Below are 23461 nucleotides of genomic sequence, written 5' to 3'. Positions count from 1 at the left end.
AAATAAACTGCTTTTATTTTATATTTCTATCTTTAAAAAAAAAAAGTACCAACAGCCCCCAGTAGCTTTACTTGGGTGCTGCTTGGAATTTTTTTTACTTTGGATTTCTTATTCTTGCTTGTAGCCAAGCCCCAATGGCTTTAATAAATGGGGAGATGTGCTGATGTTTTTCCTTTTCCTTTTTTAATTTAAATTGTAGCAGCAGCCCCAAGTGGATTCATTGAGGGGGGAGGTTGGTATGTTCTGTCTGGTGCCCAACCTTCTAGGCTCTTTCTGCCCCCACCCCACATACCAGGTTTCTTTGTGTCTGACTGGCTGACTGGTGACCACCTGCCCTACCACCAACTGTCAGGTTCTGGTATAAGCTCAGTCCAAGAGTGTTCCTGAGAGCAACAACACTTGGAAGACTCAAGCCGAAGATTCTGGAAGCCCCCAGCAGAAACTGCCACAAGATGAGACACCCCTCCACCTGCACTGCCTTGATCAGGTTTTATTTGTTAGTTTTTTCATTTCATTTATAAATCACCCCATCCAGAGGCTCTGGGCAGTGTTTTATTTAGAGTTCTTTAAATAGGGCCTAGTTTGGAGAAGGGAGGGATTAACTGCAAGTAGGACTGTAGGAGCCACCTAATGGCACAGCGGGGAAATGGCTTGACTACCAAGCCAGAGGTTGCTGGTTCGAATCCCCACTGGTATGTTTCCCAGACCATGGGAAACACCTATAACGGGCAACAGCAATATAGGAAGATGCTGAAAGGCATCATCTCATACTGTGTGGGAGATGGCAATGGTAAACCCCTCCTGTATTCTACCAAAGACAACCACAGGGCTCTGTGGTCTCCAGGAGTCAACACACACTTGATGGCACACTTTACCTTTAGGACTGTAGGACAAGAGGGGTGGGTTTGAGTTAGAGAGGCCACAGTAATCCTCTGCCCTTTGCCTTCCCTTCTCTTAGACTTGCCCCATTGTTGCTTGGTCCCCTAAAAAAGCCTGGTTCTTTATTTGGGGGGGGATTTAATTTTTCTAGCTTCTGTATGTGCACCACAGTGCTATAGAAAGTGCTGTGTGTGCCACACAGAGCATAAATAGACCATCCCTGGGACAATACCCCCTTAAAGGTGCTCGTTCTCCCCTGTAATACTAAGCGGTAGGTTTTTAATTTTAAAAAAACACCTCAAGATGTCTGGGAAGGTGTGAATCGGAGCCTGGAGCAGAATGGCAGGCAGAGGGAGGAATGATGTTGCTGGTCATGGTGGGCGATGATGAGAGATGCCTAATTCCCAACTTGACCCCACTGATATGGTGTACCCCAGTCCTGCAGCACAGCCTCCTGTGGCAGCTGAGGTAGAATTGGGAGATATTTCTTCCCCTGTCAGGAAATAAGCTGCTCCTGTGTCATCTGAGGAAGTGTCATTGGCTGATAGCCCAGCCAGATCACACTCTCCATCCTCCCCAATCCCTGTTGGCAGTGTGACACCCCGCTGAGACTGAGGAGAAGCAGGGACTTCTTCTGCTTCCTGGACATCCTTAGACCCAGACAGAGGGCAGTGGTGGTAACAGCCACCAGAACAAATGAACAGTCCCAGTACCACTATCACCACAATGGTCCACGGACCAATAGCAGCCTGGTGTTTGTCCACACTGAGCTCTGAAATTGTGACCCACACGATGCTTCCTGCATCCACTGCAGGACAGAGGCCAGCAAAAGTAAGGATCCTAAGCATCTTATGACATCAGGGATGCTGCAGGACCTGCATTGGCATAACCCGCGGGTCCATGCTCCTTCTAAAAGCAATTGGCTTGGTGAGTCTTCAACTATCAGGAAGGTACCTGCTCTCAAGCAGGGAAAGTTGCTTGTGCAATGGGTGCAGTCAGTGGGCAAGCCATCTTGTCACCCAGAGCCTCATCTCATTACTCATGCCATTGGGGAGATTATCGCTTTGGATGACCAGCCACTCCAGATGGTGGGGAACAGTGGCCCCCACCAGCTGCTCCAACTGACTACAACACCTCCTCATGCTGACTACAACATGATTGAGTCCCCTCCGCTGACTACAACATCCCCTCATGAACCACCTTCAGGAGGTGAGTGGTGCCCTCCCTGTACCAGGCATGCAGAAAGGCCATGTCAAGGCTGCTGTGCACCAGCATGCACCTCACTGCATAACTGTGGACCAGTCCCAGTGGGAGGCACACTGCTTTCCTGTCCCTCATGGCACAATGGTGGGGGCAGGAGAAGGAGGGGGCATCTGCTGGTGGTGGCATGGCCAGCCCCTCCCATGCAACAAAGCACAGGTGGGATGTGCTACATGTGGAGATGCTGGGCACTGACCACAGGGCAGATGAACTGTCAATGGCCGTGAATTGCCAGGTGGGGTGATTGCTCTCCAGGCAGCCAAACCTTCGCTGAGGGTTCATGGTCACTGACAATGCTGACAAGATAACTAAGACAGCCGAGCAGGCTCAGTGTGTGTCCATTCGCTGTGTGGCACAAACTCTGAGTCTGGTTTGCCCCTGCTAACTGGGCAAAGAGGCACCTTTTAATGTCATGATTCTCTTTATTTAGCAGGGGGAGAGTAACTATCCTTATCCACGTCCAGCACTGTATCTCCAGTGATAGTCGCTGGTGTCTATCCTATGTTTCTTGTTAGATTGTGAGCCCTTTGGAGACAAGAAACCATCTTATTTATTTATTATTTCTCTATGTAAACCACTTGGAAACTTTGGTTGAAAAGAGGTATATAAATATTTGTTCTTGTTGTTGTGCAGAATGCATTTGGCCCTTCTGGGGCTGCGGCCAGATGAGACATCCCTGCTGCTGGTGCTGGGCACCATCCTGCTGTTGCCACAGCTGCTCTTCTGGAGAGGAGCTGCAATGCAGCAGTTTTCTTCCAATGGAGCAAAATGGATAGGCAGATGCTCAAGGGGAGGCAGCTTGAGTCCTACTTGAACACCTGATCCCTCAGGATGCTCCAGCCTGGTGGAATGTCACCTTTCTATTGCTCTGGCACCTGCAGAAGCAAGAGTTGGCCATCCATGGCCGGGCAAGGAGGTGTGGCTTAGAAGTGACTGACCTATCCCACCAGGACTGGGCACTCCTTTCTGAGATTGTCTTGGCACTTAAGCCATTCTTTGTTGCCACAGAAAGTTTATGTGCTGAGACAGCAATGCCGAGCCAGGCTTTGCCCGCTGCTCTTCTTCTCAAAAGGAAGATGGGTGAGCTCCAGACCATCCTGAGCACTGGGGAAGCAAATGCCTTGGAAGGTCAGCTGAGGACTGGAGTGGTGGTTCAGTTCAGCACACCCCTGACCAGCTGCCCAGGTGGAGGCATCTCCTGGTTAGAGAGGTTAGGCAGGCAGAGGAAAGGAGGCTGTGGCACAACTAGGAAGAGGGTGCAGGAGCACGTACTGCTAGAGTGCTGTCCACCCCTAGGTGCAGCATCACTGCCGCTTTGCATTTTATCAGCTTGGTGTCCCTGGCAGGGCCAAGATTGCTGGCAGTTCCACCTCTGTGTTCCACCCGGTGGTTCATGGAGAGGTTCCTTGGAACCTTGCCAGGGTTATGGGAAGAGCCCACTGAGCCCTGCAGCAGTGCTGAGCAGTGCGTACTGCAGTACCTGCAGGAGCCAGTGGTCGTCTGGTAGACGGAGCCGATCCAGTTTTGGGAAACGCATCACCAAGGCTTGTTGGAATAGGCAGTCATTGCTGGATGGTTCCTCTTTTTGCCCACTGAGCAGCATACAGAACGAGAGGGTATTCCCTAGGGCAGGGGGCATGGTGACACTCTGGCACACCATAGATGATACACTTGGTGACACCATGGCACGCTCATGGATGGTGACATGGTGGCGCAGCTGGCCTTCCTGAAGGCCAACCTCCTCCTCCTGAGCTATCCCAAGCTGGACATGGAAGGTGAGTGAGTCACGGTCACCCCCACCCACTGCAACACCACTGGCCAACCCTAAACCCAGATGTGTCAGTCTGCCCATTTGTACTGCTGACACATGACTGCCACCAGCCTGGCCAATTATGAGATGATGGACTGGTGCCCTGATCCATGTGTCAGGCTGTGAGCCAGGGCCCAGCATCAATCTGATGCCATGGTGTTATTCAGATGCAGGCAGGCACTCACGGATGTACACTGGAGAAGAAAGAAGACATCTTCTCATGGTAAGAGTATCTATATATTTCATTCTCTTGAACGTACCCGTCGCTAATCCCATGCATGACACCTCTCGTGAGAGAGTTGCAGATTAGTGACAGGGAGGGGAGGAGAAATGGGTGCAGAGGAGAAGCGGCGGCTGCCAGCCTGGCCAGCCACACAGGGGAAGCAGTGGCCGCCAGGATGGCAGGCAGCTGTGCAGGGGAAGCAGCCACCAGCAGGCAGCTGCAAAGAAGTGGCCGCAGGCAGACAGCCAGCCGAGGAAAAGTGGCCTGGCCGCCGAGAGAGAACAGGCTGCGGGGGGTGGGGGAGACAGGAATGGGGCTGGAGTGGGGGGAGATGCTCTGCACCAGGTCACCTAGTAAGCTTTGTTTCTTGTCAGACCATTGTGGTCATGACTGCTTTGTCCTCTTGTCTCTCTGTGGCAGGCAGGATGGAAGGAAGGAAGGTTTGATTTTCTGCTTTTCTCAGCACTAAATAAATCTAATGTGCTTGCTGTGCTATTGCTTGCTGTTACTGTCTGGTTCTGCAGGATCTCAGATTGTCAAAGGCAGAACTTGGGTGCTTTCCTTCTTTCCTTGAGTTGTGGTTTGGTCTGTTTTTGAGATGTTGTTGTGACAAGAAATAGACAGTGGCAACTCCCTGTGTAATATTTCTTGGTGACTGCTCTGATGAGTTCCATGTCTGGCCTTGAGACTAACTTTTGCTTCACTCACTGCACTGGTCTTCTCTGCAATCTGTATTCTGCATTACGAGGTGTACTCAGTCAAAATGTGGCTGAAGACATTGTTCTAGTTGAGCTTATGGTGATGCTTGCTGGCTGTTAAGAGTGTTGATTTTGCAGTATAGAAGTAAGGAGTCATAATTGTGTGTGAGAGAGCAACTTGTGCCAATGATGTTACTGCAGTTCAGGCACTGTGGCTGGCAGTGCAATCTGGATCAGTGATTCTTTTTTGGCCATTTCTGGACTATTGTTTAGCAATATGTGGTGTTCTGTGTTGGAAGGGACTGTGTGCTTCTGTTCTGCAGTGTCTTTCAAGGCAGGGTTGCAAAATTTGTGCACTCAGCTTGTTTTGGCCATAGGGAACAATGGGGAATTCAAATCATGCCATTATTCCCCATGGGTAGGTCCTAAGAACTGTAAAGTGGGTTGAGTTGTACAGTGTGATGGGTACTACCACCACCCAACCCACAAAAGAAATGGACAAGTTGGCAATTTTTTTTAAAAAAAGTTTTAAATCCCCCCCACACCCAAGAATACTATGACTGGGGGGGGGTGTTTAAGTGTTTTTTTTTTAAAAAATCAAATTGCCTGCTTGCCCATTTCTTTTGTGGGTTGGTTGGTAGGTAGCATTCATCATGCCCTACCACCCAACCCACTCTGGTATCGCTAGGACCTGACTATGGGGAACAATGTGGTGATTCAAGTCTCCCATTGTTCCCTATGGCCAGACCACTTAAATCGATTCAAGTTGATTTGATTTGAGTATTTTGTGATTCTATTCGAGCTTGAATTGAATAGCAAAATATTATTCATGCGCATCTCTAGTCCTGATGTGTTGCCCTGGGAGCTGTTCAAGGTCTAGGACATCCCTGGTCCTTGTCACAGATGAGACAAAGAAATTGCAAGAGCAGGATAGGTGTTTACGTCCAATGGGACATTATACCAATTGAAGATTCCACTTGGGGCTAGTGTCCTGACAGTGTTGATATGCGGGAATCTCCCTGCTTCCCCTTTACCCTACAGAGGCCACTTTATTTATTTATTTATTCATTTATTTTATTTTATTTCTACATGCTAGAGAATGGAAGGGGCAGGGAACAAGTCCCACAACTGTGATATTATTTGCAACCTTAAAGGGCCTCTTTCACATTATGACCTCAGGGCCAAACTTGATAAGAAGAGAAATGCATCGTTGAATTTCTGCCTTTTAAACTATGTATTTAAAAAGAAGTTGTAGGGGCATCCAGGCAGCACTGGGAAGGGGGATCCCCCATGTCCTTTTGCCAATGAAAATTGCCCTCCCAAACCTGCTATTTGCCTGGGGTGTGTGTGTGTGTGTGTGTGTGTGTGTGTGCGCGCGCGCATCGGTTTTTCCTTCCAGAGCAAATGGAAGGAAGGGGAGAAAGGCATGAAAAATGGTAAAATTCTCTTTTCCCCCACCCCCCAAAGCTTTCAATCTATATGCCTTCCCTGCAACTGCTGGTTTTTTTAAAAAATAAAAGTTTTAAAAGGCAGAACTGCAAAGATAGATTTCTCATCTCAGTTGACCCTTAATGAGATCTGTATGATACTGTCCTGCTAGTATTGTGCCTGCACAGGAATCCTTGGTTACTTACAAGTGCATGCATTATGCATATATTTTCTATTAGAATTTTCAGTGCTTTAAGTGCTTATAGAACTATTCATACATAACATACCCTTTTGAAATGTGCCATTTCCTGCCTATATAACTAGACACAGCATGATGCAAACTAGGAGAGTCAATTCAGAACTCTGGATTCAGAGAGCCAAAAAGAGTGGGACTCTTGACCTATGAAATCTTGTACACTACAATTAGAAAATCTATGGGTGCAATCATGAGCCATTACAATGAGTGAGATCTTTACCATTGACTTTAATGGGATTTGAAATTCCCCCTCTATGCACTTAATGTGTGTAGAGCCTTTTTAATAGCTACTGCTGGTCAGTTCAAGTGCTGTCATTTTCTGCACAGGGGCATCTGGGGATTTGCATACACAGTTCCACAGCGCATTAAGATATTTTGCCCTGAATAGAATAGATTTTATTTCAGTAAGGTCACCCCTTTACATGTGATACTAAAAATTTGCCGATTTGTGGTGGTTGACCGCACTCTAAATACACTCAAGGATGAGGCTTTAACAACAAAAGAGAATGCTATTTTCTTCTTAAACTGGTGCTTGCATTTCCAGTGTCCACAACCCCAGTGTAAAATCTACACTGGATGGAATGTACACATGGTTTTTAAATGACTGTCTTTCACTTTGTATCCAACATTAACAACAAGAAACATATTCTAAACTAAATGACATTTTTAGCATCGCTACTAAAGATGCCCTAGCAGTCTAGAAAGCTAGATTAAGGATATTTTATAGTGTTTTGACTCTAAAAGTAGAAAATGCTGGAGTTCACATGATCTCTGCTCTAAGTAAAAGGATTTTTACAATGCTGGTTTGGTAGTTTATTTTTATTTTCCTTGGTTGGGTCTCCTTTTAAAAAAAAATGCATGTGGAGAATCTGGAAATTGAGTGTGTTAAAGCCTGGACTTCAAGCAGTAGATTACTATCATTTATAGATGTGCATTTTGTAAATTTTCAAATGATGGTTGGGTGTTTTTTTTTAATATAATACAAAATATTTTAGTGCTCTCACAGCAAGCTCAGCTTAGAAAGATTTAACACATTTTGTAAAGTGCTTCATTTTCTAAATGGCTGAAATAGTGCTCCATCACTGAAGCACAGATCTAGCCCCTACATTACTTCTTATTCTGGTGGCAATATTAAGTGAATATTATTGCCATTCAGAAGATGTCTCTTTCAGAGATTTGTAAAGGAGGCTACAGTTCAATACTTTTTAATAAAATAGGGGGGAAATGAAAGTTGGGCATGACAAAATATGTGCCCTGTACAAAGCTGAAATCACTGGAGTGTCAACCATAAATCAAACTCCTGATTGAATCATTTGTGTCACAATTAACCTTCCTCAGGGTGCAAGTAGCTTCAGGGAGTGGGAAACTACTTACTAAAACAGCTTACTAACCAAAGACAACAATTATTCTTTTAATGTGACTCACGAGCTGCATTGCCCTGAAAGTAGCACGGCAGATTCTGTGACTTATGGTTGCAAAAGCGGATGACACATGATTCCATAATTTGTCATCAAACATGTAATGTCTCATATAATTATGAATTAATGCCGCTCATATCTGCAGTGTTCCACTTCTGATGCAAACCTGGAATATTTGCTGTTATAGAAAAGTGTTTGGAACAGGCAGCAGGACTGAGAATATCAATATCAGATTTGTGAAGAAAACACATACCAATGACCAGCTGCGTCAGACAATACAAAATGAATTTAGTTATCAGTAATAATGCAATGCAAAATGATTCACATCTGCAGGATACAACATTATAGAACACTAGTATCTTTAAGCCCGTTAAATTAATGGGTGCTAGTAGACCTTTGGGGCCAGCCTCCTCCTCCTCCATACCTCCTCCTCCGCCTCCACCCAGCTGTGCCCACCGCCTCCTCTGTATTAATGTGGCCGGGCCCCTCCGCCACTGCCTCAGCCACACCTCATCCGCTCCGCTGCCGCCTCGCCCGGCTTCCCCCGCTGCCTCCTCGCCCGCACCTCGCTCTTTGGGGATGGCTGTTCCCTTCTCTTTCCTGCCCCACTCTCCCTCCCTCCCTTCTGCCCCACACTCTTGCCTCTCTACCCCTCCCTCCCACCCCTCCCTCTCAGCCTCCTGCCCCACTCCCTCTTGCCCTCCCCTGCCCCACTCCCTCTTGCCCCTCCCCTCCCTGCTGCCCCACTCCCTCTTGCCCTCCCCTGCCCCACTCCCTCTTGCCCCTCCCCCTCCCCCTGCCCCACTCCCTCTTGCCCCTCCCCCTCCCCCTGCCCCACTCCCTCTTGCCCCTCCCCTCCCCTCTGCCCCACTCCCTCTTGCCCTTCCCCCTCCTCCTCCATTTTGAAAGTTCTACTTACCTGGCCGTGGCTGCTCCTCCTCCGTGCTGCTGGGCCGCCCCCGTCCCGCTGCTGCCGCACCACCACGGAGACCAGCCGCTGGCTCGCCCTCCCTGCTGTGGCCGCCGCCGCCGCCTCGCCCTCCCTGCTGCGGCCGCAGCCACCGCCTCGCTCTCCCTGCCACGGCTGCGGCTGCTGCCTCGCCCTCCCCGGCCTGGCCCAGCCCGCTGCCTCACCTCTGCAGCCCGGCCCAACCCGGGCCCCTCTCCGCCTCCGTGGCCTGGCCTGGCCCAGCCCAGCCCGCTGCCTCGCCTCCGCGGCCCGGCCCACCGCCTCGCCTCTGCGGCCCGGCCCGGCCCGCCTCCTCGCCTCCACGGCCAGGCCAGCCATCCGGCCAACATGGCCGCCTGGTGCCTGCGGCCGTTTCTCCCTCGGCTGTTCTGGGCATGCGCTCTGCGCATGCCCAGAACAGCTGAGGGAGACACGGGCGCAGACACGGACACGGGCACACACCGAGGGATCTTATTATAGAGGATGCCTGTGATTTTGAATGGGGAGAAGGGTGTATAACTTAGTTAACTCTGGATGACAATCCACATGCAGTGTACAACAGTGTTGCAGATTTGCATTATGACTTATCCATTTGTATGGATAAGTGCCCTAAACATATGATGCAAATGTGTGGGAAGGAGCAATACTTATTCAAATAACCAAACAGGTTTTGTGCTTCCTATTTAAAATATATTAAGTAATCTAAAAACCTTTGGTTTCAAATTAGATTTAAGCTGCTTTACATTTTCACTAGTGCTCTAAAAAGAATAGAAATTGCAAGTAAAGGTGCTCATCTTAACTTCTGTGCCATATAAGCTGTACAGACTTTGCACACTCTGATATATGATGATGGCTTTGGAAATGAGGCTCCATGCACCCACACTTTGCCTTGGTCTTTCAAATGGACATAAGGCTGGGGAGGGATGCAGCCAGGCAGACATATAACAGTTGTAGGTTCCCCAGTCACATCCTAGAGATGTCCCTAATGAACTTCTGCCGGATGCATCTCAGATCAAGGCAAAGTGTGGGTTCATGGAGCCTCATGAAGTCTTACCTGCCCCTCTGTTGCTCCTCCATTGCCCACCACTGTGTCAGAGCAGCCTTTTTGCATTAAGCTCTCTGTTTGCCCAGCTGTATTTGCTTAGGAACAGGAAGTTCTTGTTCCCAGCAGCCTTTAGCCAGTTTTGATGACCACTTTGAGCACTGCCAAAGTGAGCCTACTTGTGCTGTCTCTGTCCACTGCAGGGCATAGGTCAGCAGGGGAAAGGAAACTAAGCATCTGGGTATGTCACTGATGCAGAGGCACATCAAACGGCATTAATATGGGCATCCTCACTCCTACTGGTAGCACTAGGCAGCCTGTTTGGCCTCAACTAGCAGTGGCAAAGGATGCTCCTGCTCTCAAGAAGGGCACATTACCTGTCACAAAGTGGATGAGTCCAGTGGGCAAGTGGTCTGGTTGCCCGGATGCAAATCTCATAACCAGGGCCACAGGAGAGATGATGGCTCTGGATGACCAGCCATTTCTGATGGTGGAGAATGCCAAGTTCTGCTGATTACTCCAGCTGCTTTCCCCTGAGTACCAGATCCCTTCATGCACCACCTTCAGTAGGAGGGTGGTGCCCTCCTTGTACTGGGCATTCAAGGAGGTTGTGTCAGGGCTGCTGGACTCAACAGGGCCTGACACCAGTTTATGCTTTTAGGAAGTGCGTAGAGAAGGCAAACAGCCAGCAAGTAGACCTAATTCAAAAGGCACTCCTCAAGGAAATAAAATACTCCCTTCTCTATTCCTGCCTCCAAGCACTTCCTATGGCAAGCCTTAACTTGTAATTTGGACCCTAAGCTAAATTACCATCAGTGAGATACTTGTTAAGACTACCAGTTAAGATTTTATTGCCTCATAACCTTTGCCTTCCTGTAGTCCTATTTGCCCCTAAATGAATCTGTTGTATTGCATTTCTACCTCCTCATCTTTTCCAACTACCAAACTTGTACAAATTTGATACTGTAATGGGACTGCTCTCTCTTGCTAAGCTAATTCCTCATGCTAAGCCAAAAGCACAGTTGGAACATCTAGCCAGGGTTCTGGGGCAGTTCTGATAACACTGTTGGTGTTACACATACCAGGCAGCAAAGCCCAGGTGGGCTCTGCTGCTTGTGGAACTTCTGGAGACAGACCACATGGCAGGTGAGCTGTTGGTGGTCATCAGGCACCAGGTGGAGGAATGGCTGTCCAGGCAGCCAAACCTCCACAGGGGCTTCATGGTCACCAATTGCTCACTGATAATGGTGCCAAGGTGCTGCGGGCAGCCCAGAAGTTGTAGTTTGTATCCATACACTGTATGGTACTCACTATGCACCTGGTTGTGACAGATGTACACATCTGTCGGGGCGAGGGAGCATTGGGGGCTCCCTCCTCAGAGGCTGCTGCCATGGCTGCTCTTGTGGAGAAATGCTGCAAGATAGCAGCCTATTTTCACTGAAGGAAGAAGGGTAGGTGAATGCTCTGTGAGAGGCAGAGTGAACTTAGCCTACCTGGAGACATTATCCCTAGCGATGCTGAGACACAGTGGAATGTGACCTTTCTCTTGCTCCAGCACCTGCCCTGGTGGGGAACTATTGCTTGTGAGTGTGCAATTCATCCATCATGGACTGGAAGCTCATTTCCAAGCTGGTCTTGGCACTTGAGTCATTCCTTCTTGTGACAAGCAGCTTGTATGCCAAAGCAGCAGCTCTGGATCTTCTCTTACCTATCCTGAGCTCCAGCAAAGTCTCCGCTGCAGCCATCGTTTGCCTGGTGGCGGAAAACAGTGTCTGTCTCCCCCTCTCCTCCTTCCAGCCCCTCTTCTCCCCCTTCCTAAACTGCCTTAATGGACATTCCTCTTGCTGGTCTCCCTCCCTTTTTGAAAACTGTACTTTAGCTTTTTGCTCTCTGCCAACACAGCTTTTGGCTTGTTTTGGAACAATCAGGAGATGCAAAAGGCCTTCAACCACTTGCTCCTAATGAAAGGAAACTCTTCTAAACTATTCAGCATTTAGTAGAAGGGTTAGAAAGAAATGCTTTTTCTGTTAAGAGTCAAAGATGCCTTCCACTTATTATTAGTATGAGTTAACTGTCATGGAAATTATTAGACCAAATTAAATGGGAAACACTGATTGAATTGACAGATTGGGGGAATTGTTTTGGGTTGTTGCTAAGTAGCAGCAAGATAAGGCACTCTTGCACACAAAAGCTGAATTCCTCAGCTTGCTTAGCTGATAACATGACTGCCTGCTTCTTGGTGAGGCCAAAACTCTTTCCTAGCTAGCAGCTCTGCATTTTGGTAAAGGGGGGAATAATTTTAGGAATGCTTTTAGCTGTTACTGAACACTACATTATCATCACAGAAAAATGAAATTGATAACTACTTGCTTATATGCTGAATCACCTACACTTGTAATCATTAGCCTTAATAAAGCCCATTAAAACTCACAGGTGTGTGTGTGTGTGTGTGTGTGTGTGTGTGTGTGTGTGTGTGCGTGCACGTGCGTGCACACGTGCATGTCATTTTTCCTTCTCCAAAATCACCCATGAATCTCAGAAATGAACATTTGAGGCAGCTTGTTGGCTGCATGTGGTAGGCTAAGGGTCAAATCAACCAACACCACCCCCTTATTGTATCAGAGGGCCCTCCTGGTTCAAGAGGTGAGGCAAGCAAAGGAGAGGAGGCTGGGTCAGAACCAAGAGAAGGGTGTTGGAGCACCTACTTCTAGTCCACACCCAGTAGTAGCAACTGCTGCTTCCCAGTTCAGCAGCGTGGTGTCCCTGGCAGCATCAACATAGCCAGCATGTCCACCCTTTTGTTCCACCCTGTGTTTCAAATGGGGGTTCCTTGGTGCCTTGCCAGGGATACAGGAGGTGTCAGCCGTGCCCTGTACTGGTGCCAAGCAAAGTATTATGTAGTACGTTCAAGTGCCAGTGGTGGTGGACCTTAGATTGATCTTGTCCAGTTTGGGCCAATGCATCACTAAGTCTGGTTGGCCTTGGCAATGGTTGCTGGACAGCTCCTCTCCTGCCCCCTGACCAGTGTCAGAGTGAGAGGGTGTTCTCCATGGCTGGGGATGTAGTGACACCCCATCACTTGTGCTTAGAAGCTGGCTTTGTGGAGCAGTTGGTCCTTCTGAAGGCCAACCTCTCCCTGATGAGCTATCCTAAGTTGGATGTGGAGGGTGAGTGACTTATGGTCACCCACTGCAACACCAACTCACCCTGGGCAACCTGAATGCATCACAATCTGCCTGTTAGTGTTGCTGACACATGCAGATAAGCATGGACGCCACTGCTAGGCTGGTGATGATGGACTGGTACCCCTGGGCCAGCACCCATCAGATACTATGATGGAGCATATGATGGAGTGGTTTTTTGGCTGGTTTTTAAATGTTGTTGGTTTTGTTTTGTTGGTTTGTTGTTTGCTTCTGCAGCACAGCCAGATACACATACATGCACAGACAAACACATGCATTGGGCCATGATGAGTCTAGACTGGTTTCCTGATGTGTCAGCCTGCAGGTTGTCAGCCCAGGCCCAGCCCCTGAGCAGGGGCGTATCTAGGGTAAGACAGGTAGGGCATGTGCCCTGGGTGCCACTTGAAGGGGGGTGCAAATTCCTAAAATTAATTAAAAAAAAAAAAAAAGGCCACTGCACATGCTCAAATGGCCTCTGTGAGGCCCTAGGCCATGCCAGTCCTCACAGAGGCCATTTGAGCTTGCACGGTGGCTATTTTGTTTTCAGCAGCCATTAAAAAAAATATTTTAAAAAATGGCCACTGCACATGCTCAAATGGTCTCTGCGAGGCCCTAGAGGCCAGCGGTGGGAGGGGTAACCTTTGCAGATGCCCCCTTCCCATGGCCTATAGGAAGCACCCCGAAGGGGCTACAGGTAAAAAATAATTTAATTTAATATAATATAAGTCACTGTACACATATTCAGTTTGGCACTATGTACAGAGAATCAGGGCTTGTGAATACTGAGCTGAAGCTTATGAGCTAAGATTGTATTCATTTGCTCTTACTTTGCTTCTTATGATAAGTGAGTTAAATGTGGTGTCTTAATAATATGGCTATTAATGGTGAGTTTGTCTTTGAATCAGTGTGAAATTCTTAGTATTACGGCCCACTGGGAGTTTCTTGCTCTCTTTCTCTCATTTTAACTATCTTTCTGAAATACTAGAATATATTCCAAGCAGTGACACAGTTTACTCTGCATATTCTTTAATTATTTTCAGAGTATCTGGGAAAAGCCAAATTCTCCATTTATTTTTAAAACTTATGTAATAGTGATGCTACAATGCATAGTAAAGAATTAGATAGGCACTTCTGTTTAGTTTTCCAAGTACACTTCCACATAAGTATTTGAGTATTTCATGAGCCCCAGCATACTGATATTTGTAGTTTTCCAGCATTTTTTTGTCTGGCTACGTCCACTGCTAAATAGTTTTTGAAATTTTAAAAGATTAACGAGCTTGACTTATATTTTTCAGCTGAAATTATAGTAAAGTTATCTGAAAGATGGGTGTTAGATGTTTGGACAGAGGGCGCAATTTCAGTGCTTGCCTAGGCGCTATTTTCCCTAGATACGCCTCTACCCCTGAGGCCAACTTACTGAAGACACAAAGAGAATAAAGAAGACTTTTCATCAAGTATGTGGTTTTCTTTTTTCAATCTGTGTGAAACAGGATGCTGGACTACATAAGCCTTGGGCCTGATCCAGCAGGGCTGTTCTTATGTTAAAAGGTTGCTGCTGCTGCTGCTCTTGCTAGAGAATAATTGTTTGTGTCTGGAGAGCAACTTGTGGCAATGATGCATTGGCAGGTAGGACACAGGAAATGTGTGGCTGGCAGAATCTGCGCCAGTGAATAATTTTTGGTCTGTTTTGTGCTGTGTTCCACTGGGACTTGGGAGATAAACCCTTTTAAACAAATATATGTGAACATTTTTTTAAAAAAAACTTGTGTGGTGTGGATTGAGTTTCTACCAGAGGGAATAATGGGAATTTGAACCAGCCCATTATTCCCTATGGGTAGTGCTCAGGCTACCAAAGCGGGTTGGTTGGTGAATCATGATGGGTGCTACCTACCACCCAACCTGCAAAGCAATCGGCAATTTCTAATGAATTTTTGAATTTTTCAGGGTCTGTAGGTCAAGGATTAAAAATTCCAAAAATGCATTAAAAACAACCCGTTTTGGTGTTCCTAAGTGCTACACAAGGAATAATGGGCCACTTCAATTTCCCATTATCCCATATGGCAGAACCAATTTGAACTTGTTTGACCATTTGAACTGGACCAGCAGCTGGTTCAACAGAACTGGTACTCAAACCAGGGTCGCCCGGTTCGAGTCCGGTTCAAACTTGAATTGAACTACCAGGTCCAGTTTTGTGCACAACCCCTTTGAGTAATTGGTTCTGACTGCTTAGATGAGACATGACCAGCAGTCTTTCATGGTGTCTCTTTTTTCTGTGTTTGAGCAGTTGTTTGTATTGCCTCTTTTGTAGGGGTGTGAATTTTGGAATTTTCTTGTTTCGATTTGTATCCGAATCGAAACATCCCCATTTTGTTTTGTACCCAAATTTTCTGAATCCGAATCAGCCCTGTTTTGTTTTGTAGCCAAATTTTCTGAATCCGAATCCGAATCGATTTGGATTTTTTAAAAGGGTCCCAGGGCAAAAAGAGTGGGGGTGGTGGTAGTGTCCAATGGGTGGAAGCTACCACCCAATTTTGGTCTATGACCGTAAATAAACATGACTGACTGACTGAAGCTACCACCCACATTTCAAAGGAATTAAGCAAAGGGCTGATTTTTTTGTGAAAATTTTTTAAGCTTACACATCTTTAAGAATTTTCCCATAGGGAATAATGGGGATTCCAGCAAATGTATCGCTTCAAATCAAGGGGAAAGGGATGACCCAGAGCAGAGTGTGGTGGGTGGTAGTGCCCAATGGGAGCAAGGAAACTTCCAGAATTATTTCAAAGGAATTGGGCAAAGGGCGGATTTTTTGTGATTTGATGAAGTTTACGTGTCTTTAAGATTTCTCCCATGAGGAATAATGGAGGTTTCAGCAGCCCCATAATTCCACTTGGGGGGCACTGGGGTTGCCCAGAGCGAGGGGTTGTGTTGTGCACATAGGGTGCCAACCACCCCCATACCCACAAGCCTGTGGGGTACTGGGTTTTGTTGTTTCTGAGGTGTTCATTGTAGATTCTCTGGTAGCATATGGGATTTTTCAGTGAAAAACAAGAATCCACTCTCATATGCTACCAGAGAATCTACACTCAGAACACCACAGAAACAGCAGAACCCAGCACCCCATGGGTTAGCAACCCTTCCCCTAACCAATGTGGGGTCAGTAAAGAGTGGGAAGAAGCAAAATAGCCAATGGGGAACAAGGAGGGAATTGTCAGCAGGTCAGCCCATGATTTAGGTCACCGATCAGAAGGTTGGAAGGGTGGGAAATTCAAAGAGATGTCAAACACAAAATGGAGACTGACTCAGAGATCACCACAAAATGGAGGTCCGAAACAACAAAACGTTTTGTAGCCGAAACAGGGATGTTTTGTTTTGTATACAGAACTTTTGGATCTGGAAAATGGGTGTTTTGTTTTGTCTACAAAACACCCGAAACAGGCTGTTTTGGGTACAAAACGTTTTGTATCCAAAACATTTCTCACATCCCTACTCTTTTGTTTAAGAAGGTCCTGCACAGTTGTTCATCCTATGTTGGTTTTATAGGCATTGTAATTGGCAATGAGCTCGTCTTCGTCTTAGTCGTCTTCGTCTTAGTCGTCTTCTAAGTCAAACCATGGTTTGGAGCTGTGCAGGCAATGTTTGGGGCAGGCAGCGTTTTCATGAGTTAGGTGCTTTTGTAGTTCCTGCACTATGTTTCTGTAGCCTTCTAGGATTAAAGTGGGGGACTCTGCAGAGTGCAGGGAAAGGCAGATGCATTATAAATGTTCAGTGATGAGTTGTTCTGTCATTGCTTTGTCCATTTGTGGGGACCATTTAATGCAGCAGGTTCTTCCTGCTGGTAGAATTTGTGGTTGATATAATGCTTCGGCATGGGGTGCTGCCAAAGGGTTTTAAGTGTAAAGAGACAGGGAAGTGATCGCTGTCAAATTAGGGGATCCCCTCAAAATGGTCTTCAAATTGGAGCAACTTTCTGAAGACAATTACATAGTAAATGACACTCATTTTGACCCCAGCCCAGGAGGTGAATTTGGTGGAGTAGTTGTTTGAGAGGGAGCTATTAAGGATGCAGAGGTTAAGTCTGTTAGCCATTTGGGCCAAACAGAGTCCTGCATAGTAGGGATGTGTGAATTGATTCATGGCCGAATTGATTCAATTCAAATCTAATAGATTCGAGTGATTCAGCCACAAAACAAATCGCCCTGGGTTCAGTGGCCAAATTTGAGCTCGAATCAATCCTGTGATTCAAGTACCCATTTTGTGGCTCTGAGTCTTGGTCACCATTTTGTGTCCCTGCAAAGAACATTGAAAATCCTGGCCTCTGAGCTTCTGATTGGTCACTTACAAGTGTGAAGTGATTGGCTGGCATTCCCCCTTGGTTTTTGATTGGCTTGTTTTTATTCAGATCTTGTGTTGCTAGGGGAAACTGTGCCAGCATTGGCTAGAGGGGAGGGACAAGGCAGATGGAGGGACTTTCAGTTGTACTTAAGGAGGGAACAGCCAGCCATTCTGCCTCATGGGAGAAGAGAGAAGAATCAGAAGAGCTGCTGCTGCCTCTGCCTGCCTTTGTTGGGGTTCTGCTGCTTTTGCTCCTCCATGCTGCAGGGAAGAAGACTAAAGAAAGAAGATCTTCAATCAATTCCCTCCCCCATTCCTGCTCTTTCCACCCCCTTTCATGCTAAGAGAAGCCACTGCTGACTGCCTGGTTTGTGGAGAGGGCCCCTGTGGCCACTGGCCACCAGGCCAGGCCATCTCCTGTCCCCCTTTCTATTTTTATTTTGCCTGACTTTTGCCCCTGGGTGGCTTCCCTGTGCCCTTCCCTTTCTGCCCTATTATTATTATTATTATTATTATTATTATTAATAATTCGATTTCTATACCGCCCTTCCAAAAATGGCTCAGGGCGGTTTACACAAAGAAATAATAAATAAATAAGATGGATCCCTGTCCCCAAAGGCTCCCAATATAAAAAGAAACATAAAATAGACACCAGCAACAGTCACTGGAGGTACTGTACTTGGGGGTGGATAGGGCCAGTTACTCTCTCCCTGCTAAATAAAGAGAATCACCGCATTAAAAGGTGCCTCTTTGCCAAGTTAGCAGGGGTTAATTTGAAGAGAGAATCAGAGGAAAGGAGAGGAGACCACCACCACACCAGACCAGACAGGAGGAGACAACTGGACACTATGTGGTAGAAGGCCTAGACTGAGCCAGTACCCCATTTATTTATTTTTCACACATGTACACACCACACACACACACACACACACAAACAATTAAAGTAGTGATTGTAAATTGTGTACTTTCTGTATTGTGCTTTTTTCTGGTTGGGTTGGGGAGGGAGGTTTGACTTCGTGTTTTTAAAAAAGGTTTCTTTTTAAAGTGTTTATTTAGCTTTAAAAACCATAGGATGTGTTGGTCAGATGCTGCTCTTGTGGCTCCAGCAGTGTTCCAGGGGGCACATTGGGCAGCTGCAGCTGTGGTGGTGGTGGTGGTGGTGGTGAGGGTGATGATGGGCATGCAGCCCCATAAGTTGTGTTTAAGGGGTTTTTTATTGGTTTTAAATGGTTTTCAATTGTGTTAAAATTGTTTTTATATTGTTTTCAGCAGTGTGTTTTAAATGGTGTTTGGTTCTGTGTCTCTTTAAACTTGTTGTGCACTGCCCAGAGCCTTTGGATGGGGTGATCTATAAATGTTGTTATTATTAGTAGTAATAGTAGTTGTTGTTTTTGTTGGTATTGCTGCAGGATCATTATGTGTTTCTGATATGTTTTACTCCAGTGGTCTCCTGGGGGTTTGCATCTTGGCATTATGTGGTTGGTGTAGGGGCTCCTTTCCTTGGAGTTGCTGTATCTATGTCTTGTAGTAGTGGGGGAGATGGTTTACATGCATGCCCATCTTTTGATCCCCTGAGGCTTGCATGCAGTGACTGAAGCTCTTGAGGTGGTGCAGATGATGCTGTCACCCCTTGTTTTAAGTTTGTTGTATCTATGTAATTATCCTGGGGCTCTTCGGCATTGGGTGGGAGTGCACATGGAGGTATTATAAACTAGGACTGGGGGAGCTCAGAGGTTACCCCATTGGCTGATTGGCTGGCACTGTGCGGGGTGCGGGATGAATCTGGTTCTCTTTTGGAGAGAAGAACTCTCTTGGTTCTCCTGTCTAAATGTATGCATTTAACAATAAATAAACAAAATAAATAAAAAATAAATGTATACATTCAATGCATAACTGTAGTGAGACAATACCTTGTTCTGGAAATATGGTATCCTGGTACAGACATTTCCTATCTTCTTTATTGATTATATATTTAACAATAAATAAAATAATTGTATACATTGTATACAATACAACTACATATACAATTGTATACAATACATTGTATACAGTGTATGTATAAATTGTATACATTTAACAATAAATAAAAAATAAATGTATGTTAAGATTTTGTATGAGTACCCTGTTTTAAGAAGTATTGCCAACCTGGATCCATACAGCCCATGATGTTATATACATTTATTAATTTCTAAGATCTGAAAATAAATGGGCAGAGCCCACTCAGATGACCTTGTCAAGCGGGCAGCACCCCTTGGGAGCAGGCGGTCCCTCAGGTATCCCGGGCCCAAACCATTAAGGGCTTTAATGGTCAAAACCAGCACCTTGAATTGGACCCGGAAATGAACTGGCAGGATTCTAGGGGCTTTTAAAAACCCTATTATTTATATACCACTTATATACATGGTATAGTACAAGCTGTACTCTACTTTCAGCTAGGATTTTTATGGCCTCTGTACTGAAGAAAACCTAACTTTTGTACCATGAAAACATAAATTTTGCATTTTGAATACTTTGCGTAATGTTCATTCTGCTTCTGAGAAGCTATAAAGAACACTGGCCTACATGAACAGTGCATGAAAACTTTGAGAACTTTTTGTTGTTGAAAAGGGGTATGTAAATAATAGGTTTTTTAAAAGCCCCTAGAATCCTTTTATAAACCTTAGAACAACTCTGAGAGGTGATTATCCCCGCTGCAGATGAGAGAGAAACTAGCTAAGGCTATGAGGAAATGGCTTGCCTAGTGAGTTTATAGTAGCGGTGATATTTTAATCAGGGACTTTATGTTTTAGAGCTCAGTTCCTATCCATTATGCTATACTAGCTACTCTGGAAGCATGAGTTAGGGTGGAGCAGGAAGTCAAAATGAAGAATCTGAAAAACTTGTTCTTTCATATTCATTGGGCTGGTCCATACAATACACACAACTGGCTTAGCTAAATCATGTGAGAAGGAGGATGGATATGCCCATCTTCTTCCTACCCAGCATGCCATGCCATTGCCACATAATCGTATGCGGCTGAACCTATTAATCATGCCGATACAAATCCAATGGGATTTTGCAGGACCAATCAGACATATTGTTTGAGCCAGCCTACTAAAATGGTGGCCGATATCCTGACTAATGAAGCTTGTTGCTTTATGAGATGTGCTGCTGCTGGCTGCCACAACTCAGTTTCAGACTGAGACAGCATCGGCATTTGCAGAGGGCGCAGCCCGTAGGGCCATTTTTGAGTGGCACAGAGCACTTCCTAGATAAGGGGAGGTTGTCAACATTTCCCCACTTCTGCGCAAGTGCCAGTGCTGCATTAGGTGAACCCATCAGTAGCACCAGCCCATTGTGTAGCACCAGTGCTTCATTAATCAGGATGTTGGCCAATGACAGTTGTTGTGCTACCATTCTGTCAGGGTTACTGAATGTCCCACCTTCTAGGTTCTTCACAGGAAATGGCTGGAGATTAACATCTCGCAGAATAGCATTGCATGCTGTGACATTTTAAGAGTTTTCCAAACACTATAAAATAGATGTGTTTCTTCTCTCTTTCCTGTGAGCCTTGGAATTCATTTGCGAGAAAGAGGGTCATTCCTCAACCTGCAGGAAGACACAATTTTGGCAGCCAGCATATGTACAGTATGTCGTTTTCTTCTGGTTATTAACTAAGCCATCTGGCATTTTGCTGAACACAGAACAGAAACTAAAACCAATTCTAATATAAAGAGCAAAGCCTACTTTGAAACACAGTTGTGTTTGAGATGCCTTTAATGTTTATAAAACACCTTCATAAAATCTGTGCAGGCCAATTGTGTATCAGAACACCAGATTTTGTTTGAAATCCTTTGCCAAAAAAAAAAAAAAGTTATTATACACTACAATAGTCTCTTTCAGGTTTACTTGAACCGTCTTGGCTAGAATGATGATAAAGCATATCACTTGGTTGGTCAATTACAACAAAGAAACTTGTTGGCACAGCTCCAGGAGGATTACCAACTATTCTAAAAGCAGAGGAGTACACTCTCGCCAGATGAGCTGTCAGCAGAAACACAGTATACAACACTAGTGTTCCCTCTAACAGGGATTCCCAGATGTTGCTAACTATAACTCCCAGAATCCCCAAGCATAAGCCATTGCAGCTGGGGATTCTGGGAGTTGAAGTCAACAACATCTGGGAATCCCTGTTAGAGGGAACACTGTACAACAACACTTCCTGCTCACCAGACCTTTCAAACACAAATATTAGAAGCACATCTAACATGCTTCTTTGTAGTTCCTTCCTTTGTCTAGAGTCAATCAGGCTCTGCAGGGTCAGAACAGCTCCCAGCGTCAGAACCCTCATCTTGAGCCATGACAAGGAGGGACTTATTCCTATGAAGGGTGGCCTACAACACAATTTAAAAATACTGGGTGACATTCTGCTCAGTCTCCCTTGGATGCTAAGGACATGTTGGGGCTGCTGTGCAACTTTAAAGGCAGCCCTGATGGTGTAGTGAAGGGGCTGCTGTGTAATGACTTTAAGGACACCATATGTTGACTCAAATATCTGACCAAGGGCATTGAACTTTACAAAGTATTTGTACCTTTAAAAAACGTCCTGTTTGTTGCATTCCCCAATTCAAGAGCCTCAAACCACTTTTGCTATTATTAATTAAGGGAGGCTACTGCTGATTTAAAAAATATGTTTTCAGGATAAACTATTAATGAAGGCAAAGGATAAGATTTGCTGAATTTCACATCAAACTAAGTATTTTTAAAAGTTGGATGGCTTTAATATTTGCTAATTTCCAAAAGCATAATATATTTTCAGCAGGATAACAACGATCATTTAACACACATTACAGATCTGGATTAAAGTGTGTGGGGGGGAGCGGGGAAACAATATAGCTTGTTTCTACTTAATTAGTTTGTTTGGTGAGACTGTACTAAAATCTTAGATTTATCAAGACAAGGAGGTTACCTGGAATAGAAGGTGAAGGTAGAGTGTGCTGTCAAGCCGATTTCGACTCCTGGCATCCACAGAGCCCAGTGGTTCTTTGGTAGAATACAGGAGGGGTTTACCATTGCCTCCTCCCACACAGTATGAAATGATACCTTTCAGCATATTCTGTATCACTGCTGCTCATTATAGTACCAGCAGGGCTCTGAACTGGCAACCTTCTACTGGTTAGTCAAGCATTTCCCTACTTGTATAGCTGGACTTTTAGCATCCTCATGCAAACACAGATTTTTGCTTTACAGTTAGAAGTGTGTGCAGTACAGTTAGGTACTGTACCAATTCAAACTGCCCAGTTTGGACCCCCAAAGAGGGTGCCCGTTCAAGTTTGAACTGAAATGGGCCTGGTTTGGATTGAACCAGTTCAGCCCAGTTCAACCAGCTCGATTGCCCTGCTTGTAAAAGGGAATCTGGTAAGGATTCCTCTTTACAAGCAAAGGAGGATTTGTGTCTAAAAGTGGGTTCAGTGGGGCGGGCAAAAGGGCACCTTACCAAAGCTCATGGCAATGTTGGCTCCACAGCAGGGGCAGCTTCTCTTGGCCCCATGGTGTGGTGGAGGAGCAGCGGCAAGGCTGAGAGGGACCACTGCCGCCACCAGGGAGCCAGTAAGGTGCCCTTTCACTCACCTACCCACCCACTCCGAACCCATTTTTAGACCAACAGTTCCCTTTGCTTGTAACAGAGAATCCTTACTAGATACCCCTTTACAAGCAGGGCAATCGAACTAGCTCAAACCAGTTTGCCCTGTTTCGAGAGCTTGAACTGAACTGCCACCAGTTCTAATGAACCAGCTCATGAACTGGCCAGCTCAGTTTGAACTCGAACTGAACCACCCAAGCTGGTTTAGTGCACACCCCTAAATACAGTAAGTAAGATACAGACAGTAAGGTCTTTCACATGTTCATCTGGGGCTGGTTTGCACACACACGAGTAATGCAGCTGGATCCTCTGAAGGCCAAAGGGTATATCCAGAATGCATTGTGTTCCCAGTAGGGAG

At 45.9% G+C, this 23461-nt stretch overlaps 1 long non-coding RNA gene across 2 annotated transcripts in view; it reads left to right on the top strand.

The window, feature by feature from the left end:
* Window positions 1–448: 448 nt before the first annotated feature.
* LOC128324728 (uncharacterized) overlaps window positions 449–23461 on the top strand; it is a 37354-nt gene continuing 14341 nt past the window's right edge. For both annotated transcript variants that reach the window (XR_008307061.1, XR_008307060.1), the window contains exon 1: window positions 449–496. This is a non-coding gene — a long non-coding RNA (uncharacterized LOC128324728). The remainder of the gene's footprint in view (window positions 497–23461) is intronic.

Source organism: Hemicordylus capensis, chromosome 4, assembly GCF_027244095.1.
Source record: "Hemicordylus capensis ecotype Gifberg chromosome 4, rHemCap1.1.pri, whole genome shotgun sequence".
NCBI classification, from domain to species: domain Eukaryota; kingdom Metazoa; phylum Chordata; class Lepidosauria; order Squamata; family Cordylidae; genus Hemicordylus; species Hemicordylus capensis.
Note: the sequence above shows the minus strand (reverse complement) of the source record. Positions and strands in the feature narration are given on the sequence as shown.